Source organism: Ciconia boyciana, chromosome 9, assembly GCF_034638445.1.
Source record: "Ciconia boyciana chromosome 9, ASM3463844v1, whole genome shotgun sequence".
In the NCBI taxonomy this organism is placed as follows: domain Eukaryota; kingdom Metazoa; phylum Chordata; class Aves; order Ciconiiformes; family Ciconiidae; genus Ciconia; species Ciconia boyciana.
Genome location: NC_132942.1, coordinates 30,592,501 through 30,612,600, shown reverse-complemented (window position 1 = coordinate 30,612,600; position 20,100 = coordinate 30,592,501). Strand labels below are relative to the sequence as shown.

At 41.8% G+C, this 20,100-nt stretch overlaps 1 protein-coding gene across 6 annotated transcripts in view; it reads right to left on the bottom strand.

The window, feature by feature from the left end:
• The window catches only part of ZNF423 (zinc finger protein 423), a 237,194-nt gene that overhangs the window by 46,671 nt on the left and 170,423 nt on the right, over window positions 1–20,100 (bottom strand). The gene's annotated exons all lie outside the window — the stretch shown is intronic.

Sequence of the window (20,100 nt, the reverse complement as noted above, 5' to 3'; positions counted from 1 at the left end):
ATTGGTTTCTGTCATCGAAAGGTTTTTTTACTGACTCCGGTGAATCTTGGTTCAGGCCCTGAAGGCACTGAGAGGAGCTGTTTTTACTGCAGTAGTCACAGCAGAGATAGCTGAAATCTCCATTACAGTGGCTCTGTCACAGGTACTGCAGGAAGGCAAATTCATTTAGGGAGCCTTATTGATACTTGATTTGTTAGATCTCAATTGCAGAGCTCTCTGAAGGGCGATGTTACCGTACTACAAAGGCATTTAAGCTTATAGTCACCGTTCTACTGTATGTATCAGCCCAAATGCAAAGGATCAGATCTCCATATCCAGGGTAGAAACCTTTACCATGCATAGCTGGTACTGATGTATGAGACAAAATCCTGTAAAAGCTTTATGTGTATGTTTTGTGTGTATGTTTCAAGCTAAAAAAAACCCAAAAAAACAAAAAAAAAACCCAAACCAAAACAACAACACAACACCATCAGCCCACTGACAGCTAAAAACTAACCTCCTGGCACATACTGCTGCTCATCTGCGCTTCCCCCACACCCTGTACCTGTTTATTCCCAAAACAACAGCACCCACTTTGAGAATTATTTTTTTCCTCCTTTCATCAGAGCAAATTAGGAGTAACCTCACTAAAGCCATCACTGCTACACTGATGAAAAAATTAATCAGCAATGGCCTCACACCCTGGGATTTTCTCAAAAATTTGACAGATCTGTTAGTACTGAATTCTCAATCTGCCCTAGTTACCAGATGCGAGTTCGAAGGGCATTGAAAGGACAATAGATGTGCTGATATTTCCTAACTAAAGTTATAACATATTCTGACAAAATTAACATTTCTAGGATATCCCAAAGCAAAAAATTATCTTCAATCTGAGTTTGAATATATTTTTTGCCGAATTTCCTCTTTTTCTCTCTTCTTTAGCTCCCACAGCTGAACTCCCAAACCTAAGAGGTTCATTGTCAATAAAGACTGTGCAAATGCACGTAAATAAAGGGGATCAGCAAAACGAGCTGCTTGCAGTTACTGCCTTATCCGCAAGAGAGCACAGTAATCTGAGCACATCCCCAGCCTTTTGTAAATGCCTAGTGTACGTACAGAGCACTGTATAACTCAAAAATTATAATTAAAATGTCTTAGCTCCTGTATTTATAGTAACATTTAAACTACTGTGCTTTCTTGAAGTCAGAGTCATTTACTTGAGAACAGCACACTTTATGGTGAACAGATCTTTGAAACTATACCACGGGGATATGGCACAGCCACATGTAACTCAATATATGTCAACAGCTGTAAAAATATTGGTAGGAGAAGGGAAGAAAAAGCCATGAGCACAGATCAAGTGCCCTGTCTCTCACATCTGACTGTTTTCAGATTCTCCCTCCCTCCTCTCCTCCCTCCCCCCCCCCAAATAATTGGGCAATTTTGGTGCAAGCTGTCATAAAAGCCAAGGCTTCTTTGAGGTTGAATGATCAAAAAGGCTATAAATGAAAATGATTTCAATGTTGGAGGCCTAGCGAGTGACCAAGGCACTTTCTGTAGCAGAAGGGTTTGTTCTAATCTTACCAACTGCACGCTTTCGTCAGAGCATATTCCTAGGGAGTTCACAGCTCCCCAGGGCGAAGCTACAGTAAATTCTGACTAATCCCCTCTGCATACAAATGAGCCCCTGGTAAGAGAAACTGCAGGGTCAGGCAGCTTATGCACAGCACTGATTCTCCAGGTCTGTGCCTTCAGCAAAGCAAACAAAATGGCACTATATTTTGATTTATTTTTTTTCAATGGGACATGGTTCCTGAAAAATAAAGTCTTAAATCCTAAAATGCAGGAAGGCTGAGGAAAGAGGAAAAGAGCGCAGAGAGAAAAGAATACCTCTCCTCTCATGCTCAGGCAATGAAGTAAACAGACAGTATTAGCCCTTTAAAAAATTAATGAATTTAAACTTTTGCTTGACTAAGGGAGTGGTGGGCTTGGACTAAAATTTAATGTAAAAGGAACATGGCACAAGATAAAATATTTACTAGCCTATTATAAAATAGCAGGATTGAATCCTGCACCTTCATTGGTTGGCATCACCATATCAAGACACTATAGAGCACCGAGTCATTTATACTCATTCCCTGGCATTTCCAGGGATCTCTAAATGTTAAATTCTGCACCTATTGCTGCTTTAAAAGTCCTAAGCATTGCTTAATGCATGATGTGATTAATTTTTCCAGCTGTGCATTATTTAATCACAAAGCATATATTTGTTATAATTATTAACTCTTGATAATATGGGATACTCCTGTTTCACAAAAATTCCTTTGAAGCGGTTGTATGTACTGCAGTGAGAATGAATGGAGCTGTTGGCTCCAACTACGCCACAGCACTGAGGAACGGAAAAGGAAGGGGCTACAGAATCATCCCCTCTAGAGGTGGGAGCACCCTGCTCTCCCAGGGACGTGGCAAGTACTTTGGATACTCAGCACCTGCTGGGATCCAACAGAGAGAGCTCTCGGTGAGAATCGCTCAGAGCTTTTCTCTCCATAGACTTTCAGAAAATTGCCTACATTTTGGATATATACAGAGCCTAGGATGTTTACATTCTGCAGCCATTTAAATACAACTCAACAAAGATACCATCCTGTGACCTTGCATATGGTTTTATAATATGCAATTTTCACATATTCATATTTAATATAGTTATGGGGTCAAGATGTAGACTGGTTCAATTTTATAGTCTCACATTTGGTATTTCTTGGAAACGATTTTGCAAACTATAAAGACATTTGAACACTCTACAATTCAACCTTAAAAGTTCTGGTTTAGATTCCTCCTTAACATTAAGCTTCACAAGCTAATAATTTTTAATGCTTTTTTTGTGCTTAAAATTGACTCATTTGAACCCTGCAAGCTCACCCTAAAACTTACTAGCTAAAGTAAATGCTGTTATACAGTGTTGTGGTATTAAGAAATAATCTAACCAACCAAACCCAAAACGTTGGCTGAGGAGACATTGCTGAATAGCCGATCCAACAGAGCCTCAACACGCCACAGGGATGGATCTGCACCAAGCCTCTGCACTGCTTCACGGCCAACACAGTCCTCGGAGAGCGTGTGAGCAGCGGGCACTGCAAACACCGGCACCTCTTTGCAGCTGCGCTCCTGCATGTCCCAGAGGAGAGAAGGGGAGGGCTTGCAGATAAACCCTTCCCAAGCTCCAGGCTGGACTCCGGCTATGTCCCACGCACCCCGCCAACCTCTCTCTACCTTTTTGGTGGTGGGAGGCCGCCAGCCAGAAGTCCTGCTGCAGTTAAAAAAAAAAAACAAAAAACATTTTAAAGTGGCAGCACTCCCATCTACTTGCCATGAGACAATATTAAACGTTTTGCACTGTGCTTCAGCCATAAGGAATTGCAATCTATAAAAGGCACTACTCCACTGAAGGGGGGACTATGTACCACTCCATGGAAAAAAAGTCTCCCATTGCAATCAGGAAAGAGTGTTATAGGGATGACCTTCGGACACAAAGCACAAATCTATCAGTTTGACACTTTTTACATGCTTCTGGTATTTATCTCTTCTGCACTCCCAACTCATCTTTTAATTAGACAAACTCTCATGAAAGTCAACAAGAGTTTTGTCTAACTGAGGGCTGGGTTGAGGCATAATTGGATCACAATTCCAGGGGTAACAAAGAATAAAATGCAGTTCTAGATAGGCACCAAAAACACAGAATCTTTGGAGTTTAAAATTAAGCATTCTGGGGTGGAGCTGCAGCAGAGGCTCCGCCATCTCCCCCAGGAGGAAATTCTCAGCTCTTCCATCTGCAGACCCAAAGGCACCACTAGCAGTAAGGCACTGCAGCTATCGACGTGTGCCAGCGCCCAGCCACGTGAGCCGGAAAAGGATGAACACGAATAATAGTTAATCAATGGCATAACTTGATGTCACATTATTAGTGAATTTGATGGTAATTGTGACATACCACTAAAATGCCCACACAAATAAGTACAGATCAGTTTCACAACACACCTACAATACATGTTCAAGCATAATTATGTTTAAAGGAGAAGCTAATGCTAATATCTACAGCATAAAGGAGGGTTTCTTTTGTTTCTTTGTTTCTTACATAGACTAAGGACCAAGTAATTAAACAGTCTAGAATGCAATGTCAAAGCGTGGCAGCTTTAGCCAAGAGTGTTCCACTGTGAGGCTAAGAAACAAAGCGGCTGTGGAATAGAAATGTACAGCAGCAAACACTATACAGTACGTGTTACACCTATGCTTTACGAGAATGTACATATTTAAAATTCTGACAGAATAAATAAGGCTCCTAAGTAACCCATACGGTGAATTTTCCTTTAAAAAGGCAGGAGTTGCTGAAAGCCAAGTTCTTGCTGCCGAATTCCTGGACACAGTTTCCAACTATTCCAATCAAGCAGCTCTGTGGTTGGGCTGGGATTTCAAACTTGCCACAGTATGAAGTCCAGTTTGGGCTATATTCCCTTCCCTCTCTCAGCTTGATGAAGGCTTCCCCGCAAAATCAAAAGGCTTACTGTCAAGTTTTCGATTGGTCTGGGCTTCATGCTATCATATGTGTGGTGATGGCAAGGAATATGAATGCGGCTCTGGCTCCACCATGGGGCCTTGAGGTTTCGTCCAATTCATCCAGGGACCTTATGAAAGTAGAGCGGGTCTCTTTTCATGTATATTCCGACTGCTGAAATTCCCTAGATGCACTGCAGTGTGCAAACGCGGTGTAAAAAAGAACAATAGCTTGAGAAAAACTGAGGCAAGTCTACTGAGTATGCTTAAGATAAACCAGCCGAGCTAATGCAAAAAAACCTGACAGACATTCTTCTGCATTCATAGCTTAATGAAAATAAAGCCTTTTAGAAGTGGAGAAAGCTTCTGCATACTAGCAAATATAAAATTGCCATGTTAACTTATAAAAATTGATGCAGGTCTCCAAAATGTAAATATATAATATTCAGCCCCTCATGTGTTCACATGAGATTAGATAGCTAGAAATACTCCAAACCTTTAAAAAAAACCCAAACAAACAAACAAAAAACCACCAAAAACCCCCCAAAAAAACCTCACCCCAAAACCCCCAAAAACCTCCCGCAAAAACCCCAAACATTAATTCTGTTTGCACACCAATTCATTTACCTATAACCATCTATGTTAGGAATTGTTCTATGGCAGGAACAAGTTAACAGAAAACTAAAATCTCATAGTGATGCAGATTACAGTATATCATTCCTAAACTGAGTGAGAAAAACCCTTAAGAACTCAAGCTATTACTTCAACTAACAGCTGCTAAAAATGAAATTTTTTGTTAGGCTTCCTTTTTTTGTTGTTGTTGTTGTTATTATTGCTGATAATATAGTACAATGCTCCTTTCTGGAAGAGCAACACAATGGTAGCAAGCTTCATTTTCACTAACTGTGATATATTCTGTGGTTCAGGCCTATAATGCATTTTAACTGCACTATATATAATTTAATTTTCCTAAGAAGAAACTTTGTAACATATGCATTGGTTGCAACTACATTTACTAAGAACGTTCATCACACTGGTTTCAAAATCACAAGCAGAAAATAATGCTCAATATTTATCACTTAATAAATTTAGATATTTAGTTCTTTACAAGTGCTTCATACATTTTTAGTCCAATGTTGGACTAACTTACTAACCTTGTTCTACAAACAGCAGGAAGTCTTGCTAGTCCAGGAGTTTTTCAAGGGCTGGTAAAGGTGACTTATTTGACTCTACTAGAGGCCAAATGCACATATGTGCCCTGCGTTCACCAAGCAAGAGAATACTGAGTTATCACTTATTCAACATAGAACAGGAAGTTCAACATATACATTTCTTGTTTGTCATTGTTTGGTGATTCACAGCAATAGCCAAGTGGAGTGCTTTCTCTTTAAGTTACTTCCTCTATACTTAAGGGATGATTACTGAATTTGCATTAGCTCTGTTCTGCCACACAAGTAAAAACTATCTTTCATTACTGTCAATATGAATAAATAATATTAAATAACAGGATCTATGTGAACATGTACACACGTGCACTGTCCCATAGAGGAATATCACCTCCGAAGTGTATATATTAAGAACCACCACACTAGAATGAGTTCATGTGTCAAACTTTAGATCTAAGATCCCAAAGAAAATCACTGTTTCTGCTTTGAGTGTTCTGGTAAGATCACTGATTTGGTCCACCTACGCTGCTGAAACACTAATGTTTATTGTACACGCTACAAATAGATCTCACTAGTTTTACTATGCCTTTCAAACTCTTATATACATTCATTTATATCCAAAGTTATCCCCAATTTATATTTAAAAAATAGGTTTATGTATGCTAATATTAATGTTGGATGATGCTGAAAAATTTTGGATAGTTTGGGATAAGCAAGGAAACTAGAACCAGGCACCTATGACATTAACCTAATTAATTACTGATAGTTATTCTACAGCTGAAGAACACAAGTTCTTTATTTTACAGGGTCCTTTCCCAAATGAGACTGTTACTTCAGTAACCAAGAAATTACCCAGAGTTGTCATATTGTTTTCAACGGTATCATGATAAATCCTCATGGTATACTCTGCTTCCCACTCTGATCCTTTCCTTTCTGCCAAGCTGGAAACTCATTATGCACTATACATGAGAAAGCAAGCGAGAGGGCATACTTTCAAATTCATATCATACATTTCTGATAAGAACTGAAACACTGTAGCATCTGAACTCCAACAAATTATTCATACCACACACTATATACAGACAAAAGTCAGTATTTTAAACAAATATTTTTGAATATTTTATTTTAAATGAACCAGAGATAAATCTGGTTTGGGCACTTGCGGGCAATACTGCGAAATAAACAGTCAGTTAACTGCAAGTGAGGAGCAGGGCCAGATCTGTTGCAACTGTACAGGCAAATTAAATGAAAAATGGGTACAAAAGTCCTCGGAAGCCAAAGTATGTCAATGTGATAATATAATTAATTCATATTCTTTGCTCAGTTTTTCATGAATGACCCTCTGCATTAAAAATTGAGAAGCCACTGAGAAGCTGGCGTGTACCAAGGACAAGCAAGCTACTCTTGGTCATGGAAGTGAGGAGGCAACTCATAGACATGGGTTCATTTACGTTACTAGGATGAGACATGGTCAAACAAATGTGCTCCTGCAGAGAAGTAACAGAATTTGGCATAGGGGTGAGCATCAGCACGGTGTTGAATGCAGCGTTGCCATCCATGGGGTAGAGGGGTGGGCACATGAGGGATCAGCTGTGCTCACACAATTTCCGGAACTTGCCTGGCTAATGCGGACCGCCTCTGCCATGGTGAAGACATACCAGGAAATAGAGGACAGGCCATAAAGATTTCTGTTCTTATAAATACCTCTCTGCTAATGGCAGATTTATACGAGCATGCTCCCTAGGGAATCGGCTACACTTTAAGGTCAATATCAGCAAAAAGCAATTGTGTGAGCTGATCAGCCTTCCTCACTCAGATGTGCAACAGTTCAAGAATACTCATATTCTGTTTATTTTTCAGGAAGAGAGACAAGTACAGAAAAAAAGGATTATTTTTACAGTGCCACCGAGTAACAGCCTTTGACTGGACATGCCCCTTCTTGATCCTTGAAAATTATCTCCCTACCTTCCCAAGTGTCAGGCTGTTGAGGCTGAAACCCACTGCACAACCAAACTCCTGCCTATATTTGATTAATAAGCAGATGCCTTATTTTAAAATATAACTTTTCTTTAAGTTACATCCTTTTCTTCAGTTTTCAGTTGGAAACTTGGCCTAAATGACAGCTGTGTAGGCCTCACCCCAGCTCGGCTCAGCAGGAGCTCTAATGTACTTCATTCTGGGGCTGGGAGCTGCTTTTAATCTATCAGCACGACTCCGCAGCTGCTGTAAGCTAGCTGAAAATTGTCTGCATACACAGGGTTTAAAATTTTGTAACCCTTTTGGTGCAACTTGCATTTAGGCAGGAACTCAGAAATGCAGCCACCAAGGTCTCTGGAGAGTTAAAGGAAAGCTCGAGACAACAGTCTGCGGGGCTCAGAGGGCACGCCAGAGACCTCTGAGCAGATTAGGAGTTTTCCTGAGTTCACAAGTTCAAATACCAATTTCCAGTAACTGTTTGAATGGATTTAGCGTTGTTATAAGTCTGACAATCAGACTACAAGCCAGGCAAATAAATATTTCTGCTTTACGCTAGATGCCTTTAGCAATTAAAAACATCTCTGTGTATTTTTAATAGCGATTGGCCTGTAGTTTGCTCTGCCTCTCGTTTACAGCTTTTAAGAAACTGAACAAACATTATATCCTCTTCCAAGAAAGCATGCTGCAGAGCAATTACTTCACATACACAAGACAAACTTCAAATACTCATAAAGTAAAATGCAACTGTGTAGAAGTGTTAAATCTGCTACTGCCATCAACAGAAACTACACGCAGTACAGTAACCCAGCGTCATCTATTCCAGTGGGACTTGGAGAGGACGGATATGAAACTATTGCCAAATATTTACACTTACAATTCTTACAAAATATCCTGAGTCCCTGAGGGATTAAGCATAATCTCACATATCAACAACCACTACCAACAAAAACTTTAAATATGGTTGCAACGTGTTTTCACAAAACTTTACTGTGGTCGCTGTTAAAAAGTCTCTTGTTTTTTCTGGTTTTTTAGTAAAGAGGCAGCAAAGAACCTCCTCCCCCTCAAAAAGCATGGCACCGCTGCTGATCTGCCAATGCTGGCTGCGAGTCACTGCCAGGCATGTTCCTCCATGCCTGCCCAGAAGCTCGGGCTCAGCAATAGCCTCTCTGCTGCAGGAATGCTGCTTGCTGGCCCTGCAGCCACGATCCCCTGCGCTTCGAGCAGGGCAGGCCCCACAGTTAACCACTGAAGGCTCACCTCATTTTAATCAACTTGGGGCCAGAAGACAGGGCAGCAGCAACAACCAAGAATTAAAACGAGTGACACAGAGCTCTGCAGAAAGCAATCCCCGAGAGCTCCATCAGCCCCACTGGGGGGAACAGCCTCTTTCCCGCCTGCCCACAAGCACGTTTCCTTTGAATGCGCAAGGCCTGAAACTGCTGCTCCTTTTCTGATACACTGCAAGGGGTTCAGCATGGAAGGGTTCAAGTATTCGTACAAAGCACAAGCAATTTCGTAAGGCTGCCGTTCAGCATGGCCCTCTTGCCAGACCCTACCCAACGGAGGCTTGTCGGGATGCGGTACTAACCCTCCTGCAGAGCGAGCTGCACACACGTGCGGAACAGTTTTCAAAGGTCTTAAGTAATTTAAGTTGCGAATAACTTTATGGAGACTTTCACAAGCACATATCCTAACTGAAGAGTATTCCCGTGCTAATTTTCCACCTTTGAGCACTGGAGATATACAATAAAACCAAAACAGTAAAAATCAGAAGACCTATTCCTCCATCTTATAATTATCGCTTCTCCTAAGAAAAACCCTGTTGCTATGTATTTTAAACAGTTAAGCACAGAGCCACTGCAGGCTGGAAAGTAGGAACCAGGAGTCTAGGGCATTACCTGCTGCAGGATGCCCGAAAGGAGCTCTCCTCCTGGAGAGGAGGTGCCACAGCCCCAGGCTGGCTGCTGCGTGGTCTTCATGGACACTCAGTGTATTTTGGCACTGTTACCCTCCACGAATTCTAGGGGGCCCCCTTCTTTGAACTGACTTTGCTTTTTTTGTATTTGCTAACTTCTTTTCTTCCTCACCCTGTGTGTTAATTGCCCTTCTCTGCTGAGGTCACTTGGGTTTGCCTTTGTGCCAAATCCTTTTGTTCCAGTTGGTGGTCTATTTGGCCTGGTTGAACCTTTATACTTGACTTTAATTTATTGTATGATTTCATTGTGCAGTGCTTGCAGACTGGCCAATTGGCCCATTATGAAGGTATTAAATTCTATACAGTTATGTGCACGTGTACACAAACACACACCTCTTTCCTACAGTTTACTTCCTTCCACAGCCATCTGTAATGGAGCAGGGTCCTGCGCTGTGGAAGCTTTGCTTTAGCTCCTCCGTTTTAATGACTGTAATCCACAAGGAGCAGTGAAAACAGCCAGCGCAGTGCCCAGTCCCCTACCTGCCAAATGTACACCACACTCCAGGAAAAGAAGGTAACATTACCTGAAATTCACCTCTGTTCCACATACTCAAAAAATTACCTTTAAGTGCCCACTAGCTTTTGGAAAGGGCCAGAAAAAAAACCCACCCTGAAATCAGAGGCCAATTCCAAACTCTCAGACTCCTAGAAGAATTGATACAGCAGCAGCTGTATCTCTTTCATTTGAGTAATTATCATATAATTAAGTGCATGAATTACAAGAGAGCCAAGGCATTAAATTAAAATATTTAATGCTTGTAAATCTGAAAATGATTACTGTGCTGATGTGCAGCTACCGAGCAGCGAAGCTAATGGCAACATGACAGTACCACCAGCCTCCCATTATTCTGCTGTAGCTTAGAGAAGGCATCAGAATTTTGGAAACCTTTTGCTGAGGAGGAAAATTACCTTTGATTCTTTAAACCTAGCAACTGATCCTTAGAAATTGCACACTTAAGTACTGAAAGCAAAAGAGAAAAGGAGAAAGAAATCTCTGAGCTAAAATGTAATGTTTTATCTTGCAGATGCATAGGTAGAATTAAAAGTGGAAAAGTCTTGTTGAGAATCTTACAGAGAGCTGAACAGAAGAGCCATTCCCAGCATCTTCTTTACAGTAGGTCATCTTTCATTACCCAAATTTAGCTTCATCCAAGCTCAGTCAGCAGTTTGCAGGATGGGGCTTTCAGCAGTTCAAATAAGCCAGATAACCAGAGATCTCTATTCAAGGCATTTTCATAACTAGACACCTGACAGAAGAAATCCTTGACACTACAAAGTCTAGCTCTTGAGATTTGGAGGCAAGCTGTTTGCACTTCCCTGAAAAAAAGGTGTTACGTTAAAATTCTTTTCTGAAGCACAGAAAAGCCCATTCATGTTTCTCCAGCATGTCATTTCTGTTTGCATAAATAAGGCAGGAGTGGACATTGCCTTAGCCCAAGAGAGATCCATAGGCAGTGCAGGAGCTGGGCTTGTGCCAAATCCCTGCAGGTCTCCAGGTGTCGAGACAATTTCGGGGACATTTCTAGACTGGAGATGTCCTCCTGCATCCTTACGGCAAGACCTGCCTCGGGGGATACGCCAAGCCAGGCCCACGGGTGGCTCTGCCTCCTGCTGCGGACTGATGCCATCCTCCACAGCAAGGACATGGACATGGCCTCAGTGCATCGTCAGGCTGGGGAGACTCAACACAACGTTTCAGCTCTTTTCATTATTTACACTGGTATTTTCAAAGTTGAAAAACAATCAAGAAACCCAACATATATTTGGCTCATATTTCACTGAAGAATCCCTTTGTGTCACAGAAACACAATTGCCATGAAACTGCAACAAATACAGTGCACACAGTACACTGGAATGGAGGATTAATGGCTTCAGGCAGCCTAAGGGGTCATGGCTAAGGGTGGAGGCAGAATATGTGGTTAGCCCTCCTCCCTTTGAAAGGCACAACCACCTCCTCAGAGTGAACAGATAGGGCTGAGGGCTCAGGACTTGTACACCAGAGGGGTGTGTATGCTATATATATATATATATATATATATATATATATGTACATACATATATATATATACACACACACACACATAAGCAAAAAAACTATAAAGACATAAATGTTGAATCTATGGACACAATAAATAGGACAAGTTATCTAACTTAAAATGAATTGCCATCAGCTATTACATGAGCAACATATGATGGCACACCCTTCAGAACAAAAGCCTATAATCATTATCCCTAAAAAAGGCAATACAGTAGACACTTGTTATCTAAGTGACTGCTTCAAAGGTGTTCCAGAACTTCTGACCAGGACTCTTCCTGAAACCCCCAAAAGTCACCAAGACCTAGGCACTTGGCAGCTCTGGTGAGCTATAGCCTTTAATTAACATGGAGAAAGGTGATTCTTAACTTAGGTACCAAACGAATGGCTTTTAATTACAGCATCTGGAAAAAGGAAAAGGTACTTTCAAAGTGTTGCCTAAAGAACATTTAATATTCTTTTTAACAGGAAAGTGGTGTAGAAATAGATCTAATGAGAGCATTAAATTTGTTTTCTTGACAATACTCACTACCTTTAGGTCTCCTGCTCCAATGCCATTGCTATCCTAGGGTTTTTTTCCCCAAAAATTCTTCATATTTTTTTCTGAGCTCATCTCTCACTTATGTCTCCTGTAACTTGGAATGACAGCAACAGAAATCAGTGACAGTGGGTGAGTACCTGCCTAGGTGTTATAATGCACAACACAGATGAGTCTTGCCCATGCGTGTGAAGATGTCTGTTTGCAAGGTTGCTGGAAGGTCGCATTTTGGCCTTGGCTCTGGGAAAAGGATGCATCTCCTCTCAATTGTCAAGTGATGCTCCCTGTTACAAAGGTTGAACAGCGGAAGACATTAATACCGTTATAAATACTTCAGGTACATAGATAGGCTAATAACTTGTGTAGTAATCTCCAAAGCATCCGACTTTCATGTGCCAAATACTTTATCATCACAAGGTGGTAATAGAAATAGCCACAAGGGAAGAGTAACCTTTTCCTAGTGGTAAGGAAGCCAGGATTTCAGAGTTACTATGTAATTAATTTGCTTTTCAGGAATCAAAACACCCTAAAGCAAAAACAAGTTCAACAGACTTGTAATAACATACTATTGTAGCGTTAAGCCCTCTTATTCCTCAACAAAAATCCATCCTTTCCACTTCGTCTTGACTGTAAAATCCCTGACCCACACTGTAACCATCTCCTGCCTTAACCACAGCATTTGCCTTTGCCTTGGTCTCCTTGCATCTTGGCTTTCCAGTCCCTGGTGGGGTCAAGGTGCTCACACTAAGACCATCTCACTGTCCTGTGACTCTAACTCCAAGATCCTCCCACCCAGTAATCCCTTCCTAGCTTTGTTTTGCCTCACACATTTCAAGTTCAGATTCTTCTAAACTTTGCAGGTGCGAACAATTTCTTGCTAAAGCACACCTCGGCCGCAATTGCGTATGTTGGTACTAGGTTCCTTCCTTAGGACTTGAATCGGATCCCACTGCCACTAGTCTTCAGCAAAAATCACCCCAATGAAGTGGAGGAAATCAAACCTGTATGAAATCAGGGTAAGACACACCAGGATGGGTCACCTGCCCCGACAGATACTGCTGCACTTGTAGGTGCCTGACGACTGCCTGTGCAAAGCTCCCGATCACCTTCTGTAAACCTCTGCAAACTGAGCACAGCTCTGCACCTTCACATGCTGCACTCAGTGTCCCGGGTACTCTGGTTGCCCAAATTAAACGGCAGGCCTTATCTGACGTGCTTTGCACAGAGCAGAGGATGTTTATGGTGCTGTGTGAAAATATCAAACACAGAAATGCTCAATGTACTTCAAAGTATATACTCTGATTACAGAATGTTTTTTTAATACGGATCACTCACAGCTAGGGCAGAAACTATCAGGTAATTTTCAGCACGGACCTCCCAGGAAGGCGAGGTTATACCTGCCTGTTCTGGCGAGACTTTAAAGGGCTGATTCATTTATTTTGTTGTATTTTCTAAAAAAGAAAATGTTATTGGGATGTTAATAAAGATCAACACTGACAGTAGCTGTAATTATATATAAAACAGCTGATCATTAAAAACTGAGCTTACAAATAATTGAATTTAGATACACAGTTGATGTTGTATATAATATTTTAAAAGTTGGCCCTCTTCAGGGATGTTATCAGTTGAGAAAAAGACAGATGTTATTGAAGACATTTTTGTGATCATGGGAAGCAGGAGATGGATGAAAAGTTGAAAAGATTATGCAAGTACAATGATTTTTGACAGAGGGGGCAGAAGCTGTACTTGGGTTTCATTCCCCTTTTCATCAAAAGGCTAATTTCTCCCATTTTACATTCTGTTTATGTGGTCTATTTTACAAAATCCCATGTACTGTTTTCTGATTCTGTATTCAGTGAGCATGTGCAGGCAGGGAGTCAACAAGGGACCACAACTGACATTGCAGTACGAGTAGAGGAGCAATTGTGGAAAGGTTACCACTGACATACAGACAAGAGATTGAATTTACCAGTTGTCCTGATGGACAGCCTTAATTTGGGCAATTACACCCTGCTCAATATGGATAAACACTGTAAATCATCCTAATTTTAACATGGACGAGGAGATTAGGACAGCACGGATAAACTATTTATCTTTGCATATAGCACAATATACGTTTCGCTCTGCAGTAGTATACATAAAATACAAACGTAATCTATATGCTTGCAAAAGAGTTTAGGTCAGTTGTCACAGTGAGATTGGTTGTGGTTTTATTATTGCATACTTAGTAAGCACTTAAAGCACTAAACCAAACCATAGGTCACTCCCAGGGACCAGAGCCTGCTAAAATACTGAGCCCCTTCTGGGTTTGTTTGTTTGTTTATTTGGATAGAAGTATCTGCAGTCTGAACACAATCATGGCCTGATTCCACTTCCAACAACAGCAGAAATTTTGCCATTAATTTTAACGGGAAAGTTTGAAGGCATATTTACACAGAAGTACACAGGATAGTAGCTTTGTTAATGCTGAAAGAACTAATCCAGTCAAGCATCTGTGAAGGATCAGAATTAATCATGGGACAGAGCAACACTGCACATCCCCGTGCACTAAATATTATCACTACAGTTGTGTCACGGCACCTTTGATCCCAGTACACAACTTGGCAGATACACGGGACCCGCGTGTAACCCGTGTGTAACCCAGCAGCCTGCTGCTGCCCACACGCAGGCTAAGGCAGCTCTGCTCCATCTCCCTGGCATCGTCCACAGCACTGCTCGCTACAGCCATTCTCCCTCAGACACAAGTCTTCCTCTACCCAGACACGCTTCCCTACACAAAAGCAAAACAGCTCTACACGTCCTGGAAGACCTGTTCTCCCCCTGCCACCTACAGCTGCCCACGCTGCAGAAATCAGAGACCAAATCCCCAGCAGACGGGGGCAGCAGCCCCTCCTGGCTTCACACCTTCCCCCTGGGAAGCCATGCCTGCCATGCGGTGGAGGTGGCCGTCCCAGCTCTCCCACGTGCTGGGGAGCTCCCGGGGGCTCCTCTGCTCTCCCCTGCCTGCCTCCCGCGCCGGCAGTGCACTGTGCAGCCGGCTGCTTCGCCAGCTCCTGCCCCCAATGCCCTCACAACAGCTGTGGGCTTAATTATCAAAATAACATTTTAATAGTCTCATAACTGAACTTCCTTCCAAACATGCCAGCGGAGAGGCTGCAAGGATTCTTTTAACATCTTCAGCTAAACTTACTAATAGGCTGTATTTAAGCGATTAGGCTGTCCTAATGCGTGCCATTTACTGCTGGAGCCGTCCCTCCCACCTCAAATTGCCGTTTGCCGTCTCTCATTTCCTAAGTGACTCTATTATCTGCGCGAGTATTGAGGTGGTCAGCGCTCCCACGCACCAGACCTCTGAGGAAAGCAGAAGACCAGGAAATTATCATGAAGGTAGCATTCCTGCCTCTCATTATCATCTTTTTTTTCTTTTTAAAGGGACTAATACATCGGTACCCAATCAGCACTCCCAAGGAAGTGAATGTGCTAAGTGTACTTACGCAAATTATTTAAGATCACCAGGGGTTTACTTGCTTTTAACGCTTAAAAGAAAAAAAAAAAGAATTTTCTACGACAAGCATTAGTTTCCTTTTTTACTACCTTCACGACTGAACCATTTCTTGCTTTGTAAAATAATTCTAAAGGGACTCCAAACTAGTATTTAGCTGCCAAGTTAACTTTTCTGTACAAACTTCAGAGTAAAAGGTGAATGCACATTGAAAGAGTGCTATGATTTCTCCTCAGTAAATACGCCACTTATTCAGCAAACTTTCCTTCCCATTTCCTCCTTTTTACCATTTCTTTTCATACCATTGTTACTGGAGTTGGGCAAATGTTTATTCTCAATAGAAATTTTAATGACAGCGATTAGGAAAGTGATGAGTTTATCCACGTCTCCTCCCTCCTCACAGATTTCTCTGAACTGCTGCCTTTTTAAAAAAAAGAATGCAAATATATCGTCTTTGTCCACTGTATCTCACACTGAGGTTCCTTGCAAGTCTGAAGCAGGTATGGCAAGGCATTTATTTCTATGAACTTGAGAATCTGCTATGGAAAAGAAAAACTTTAGATACTGTCTCCATAGCTCTCCAAATGAAGTCCTAGCTGCACTAAGCTCTTCCATTTGACTTTGATGGGATCAGCATTTTATTCCCTCTCACAACAGTAAATAGCTAGCTATATTCTTGGGAAAAAGAAATAGATTTTTAAATAGATTTTTTTTAAGAGTTTATTACTTCAGATAATAGCTTAGAAAAACACCCTGTATTGTCAGCTGAGGGGGTTGCAGTGGTGCAGCAGTGTTTCTGCTCATATCCATTCTGTAAGAGGTTCGGTCTGTTCTGCCCAAAGAACATTACGGGCCAAGATGGGACCCCTCATTGTAACCGATGTGCTATTTTTAGTCACGTTTACAGCTGAGTTAAGCAAGGCACTAGGTTGTTGCATGAATTATCTACTGTCACCCAGCCTATAGATCTGCAGGCTGCCCCCTCCCCGTTATCTGAGCGAACCATTTGTTGGTTAGTCAAATTCATTTCGGTTGGTCTGGAAAAATCTGCTTGTACGTGTTTCGTCTGTTGTGCAGCGAGCCGAGGCCAGTGTCCACCCAGCAGATGGAGGAGCGGAAGCGCTGGCCTCCGCAGATGGAGCCTCTGTACCCTGCCCTTACTTAACTCACCCAGGAGATGACCCACTAAAAGCGCCAAATATCTCTAATTTGTCTTTACCACTATTTATTGTTAGCCTTCCTTATGCTTTAGTAAAGAGTGCAAGCAATCAAGGTGCAATAAAAACCCAGAAATAAAATACATGCAACAGCATTACTCTGGCCACAGGCTGTAAGCTGACAAACTTGGGTCCAAAGGAAGCGCTTCCTGCAAGCCTGCAGTGGTGTTGGAGGTGATGCCCTCATGTCACAGGAGCATAGGCTACGTGCACCCAAAGGTGTGGATTCATAGGTGTGGCTGCCAGTAACATGCTGCATGCTGCATAGTGCTAAGTCTCAATCTATACTACAATCAAATTATTTATTCTAATACAGAAAAACTGAATATAGACCCTTTTCTTCATTGCTATTCATTATCTCTTACAGCCTAACAGTATCTTCAGAAATCCCAGGATGATCAGCAAATCCAGGGAGATTTAAACTATATTTTTGTATTAAAATAGTCAAGGGTGTAGGTGACACATTGTGGCCCCATGTAGTTTGAATGTGATAGATTTAAAGGTAAAAAGCTCTTTGCAATCTGTTGCAGAGAGTGGGACAGATTCCTGTCTCAATTACAGAGAGATAAACCCAGACTAACAATGCTGACTTCTGAATGTTGCAGTTACTCCAGATTTACATTGGGTGTAACAGATTAAAATATAAACTATTGTGTTCACGTCTCATTCTCTCTAAATGAAATATTTATCTGTGCATTACAAATAGGTAGGAAAAGCTAGTGCATGGTTCTCCTACTTCAAGCTGCCCAAATCTCCTAATTATAAACAGGGAGCAGAGCTTTAAAAAGGACATTCCGCTTCCTTTCTTCATCACAATATCATCTTCAAAACCAGAATATTAAGGAAATAGAAACCAGGGTTTTTAAGGTTTTTACAGTCTGTGCTCCAGGGGAAAACAGGCACTCAGCTACAACTGAAATTGCTTCACAACGTGCGCTTCTGGGCCTATGTTATCCTCACTCCACAGACGAGCAGAAAATATAGTTTGTTTCTTTTTTTTTTTCCCCCTGGTTTGGCATCTGTGGCTCACTTAATGCTCCTGGATCCTGCAATGTTCTCAGGGAGAGACAAAGAGCGCTGGCTGAATATTTTACTGGAGAAAAAACCTGGCTCCTGTCTTCTGTAAGTGTGCTTCGTGCATCCTTAAAATGACCCCTTATAGAGATCATGTGAAGGAAAATAAAACCACAGCCCTTTTGTTCACAAAAAAGCAGAATCTTTAGGGTCAATTGCTGCCCTTCAAAGAGCCAAGATCGGCGCTTCATTTCAAAGCTCATCAAAACAAACCATCTATCATTAAAATATTAACCTATTTCTAAAAAAATACAGAAGATGTGTCCTCCTGCACACCTCCTGGCAGGATGGACACCCTAGGCCAGCCTGCATATGGCCCCTTTTCACCACCAGCCGCCTCCTCCTCAGCCTCCCACCAGCCCAGTGCACAATGCGCCCTCCAGCCCCGTGCAATTCATAAGTGCATGGAGTTACAAAACCATGGGCAGCTGTAATTCCTCATCCGTATTTATATTTAAGAAAGGAAAGGTGCTTGCTTAGTCTAGAGTTCAAACCCTGAAACAAGGCTGAATGATATGTGCTGTTGGGACATGGCGAGCAGCTGGGACTCTGTGTATGTAATTTGGACTTTGTGTCCCAAACCTGGCTGACGTACACCAAGTTATTCAGCAGCCAGCTGACCACCTGCAATTCCCTGCTTTGCTGTGGGCAGACAGAAGTGCAGGCTTTTGGGCTGAAAATAGCAAGGCCACGAGGCCTGGGCACATACTGTGGTCCTTCCAAGCCCCCAAGCACTAAAACAATCTGAAACCCAAAGGCAGTCTTCTCACCAAGATTACACTTGAGCTTCCAGGTTCACATCTTTTCATCCACTAATCATCTCGTGATACGATATGGTTGAACAGGCAAAACTCCTATGGACTTCTATGTTCTTTGTCCAAAGTAAAAATGTATTTAACTACATTATTTGTCAGTCAATTTATGTTTATTATTGGCCCTTATAGGCATTTGCATTTCTGGTTAAGTGATATGCTATCATGCCCGTGAAGCTCTTATTTTTAGCTCGCCTGTAAGCACATTGAGGAATTCAGTCAAGTAAAAAAATCTGCAAAAACACCAGCTGGCCAGTGATACCCCTAACATGAAGAAATGCAAAGCTGGCGATGAACCTCTGTGGTGGAGTTTGAAGCAATGGTCTAATTTCAGTGTAGTTTTCACCTCAGGGAGAGGTTCAGGGTTGTGGCTTTTGGCCCTGCTCAAGGATAATACACATTAGACTGCAATGCTAAGATCAGTCCATTGCCACCCCAAAATTTAAAAACAGTAACAGAGAGAGAGAGCTCACAGTGCACCTGCCACTCTCCAAAACTATGGGTTATCAGTTCAGCATCAGTGTACCAAAAAGCATGCCCACCTGCAGCCCCATGCTGAGCAGCATCCCCACATGGCTCCCCAGCACCAACCCCTATGGGCTCCTGCTCTGCCACCTGCTCCTACATACCTACCCCTGCTGCCTAAGCAGGGTTATAAATGGGCATGCTACTAAACACACTCTTTACTGTCATTGAACGAAACCAGTTTCCTTCACAACTTAATTTGTGAGTGCATTTGGTTCCTGGCAGAAAAGACAGGACGGTCAAATTTTATCCTTGAGCCAACAATAATCTGTGTCCTCTGCAGAGCGTTAGAAGGAAGAGAAGTTTTTAACTTTCATAAAGTATAATAAAACATTGTTTAGTTGATGTGATGCAGCAGAAAGCTCATACGGAAAGTATACACTGGTCTCCTGTTGTTGAGAGCAGGGAATACACTGCCTGTGACTGGAATATGGTACATTATTTGAACTACAGCAAGGCGCTAGGAAGTCCTTGCTGATTCCAACTCAGGCAATGAAGAAATGTCCTGAGAGTTCAGGAGCAGAGAAGATTTATACCATATCCGTGATATTTATATTAATAAATGATTCATGTTATTGCAAGGACCACTGCTCAAAATACTTTGCCTTCAGAATTGTGGACAAACAAAAAAAATTGTGTTTCCCAAGATCCACTGATGTGGGCTTACACGGTACTCTAATGTAATCACGAGAACATTAAACAGTACGAAAGTCTTCTCTCTTTTCCATGGCTGATTAAGCAGTTGGGAACAG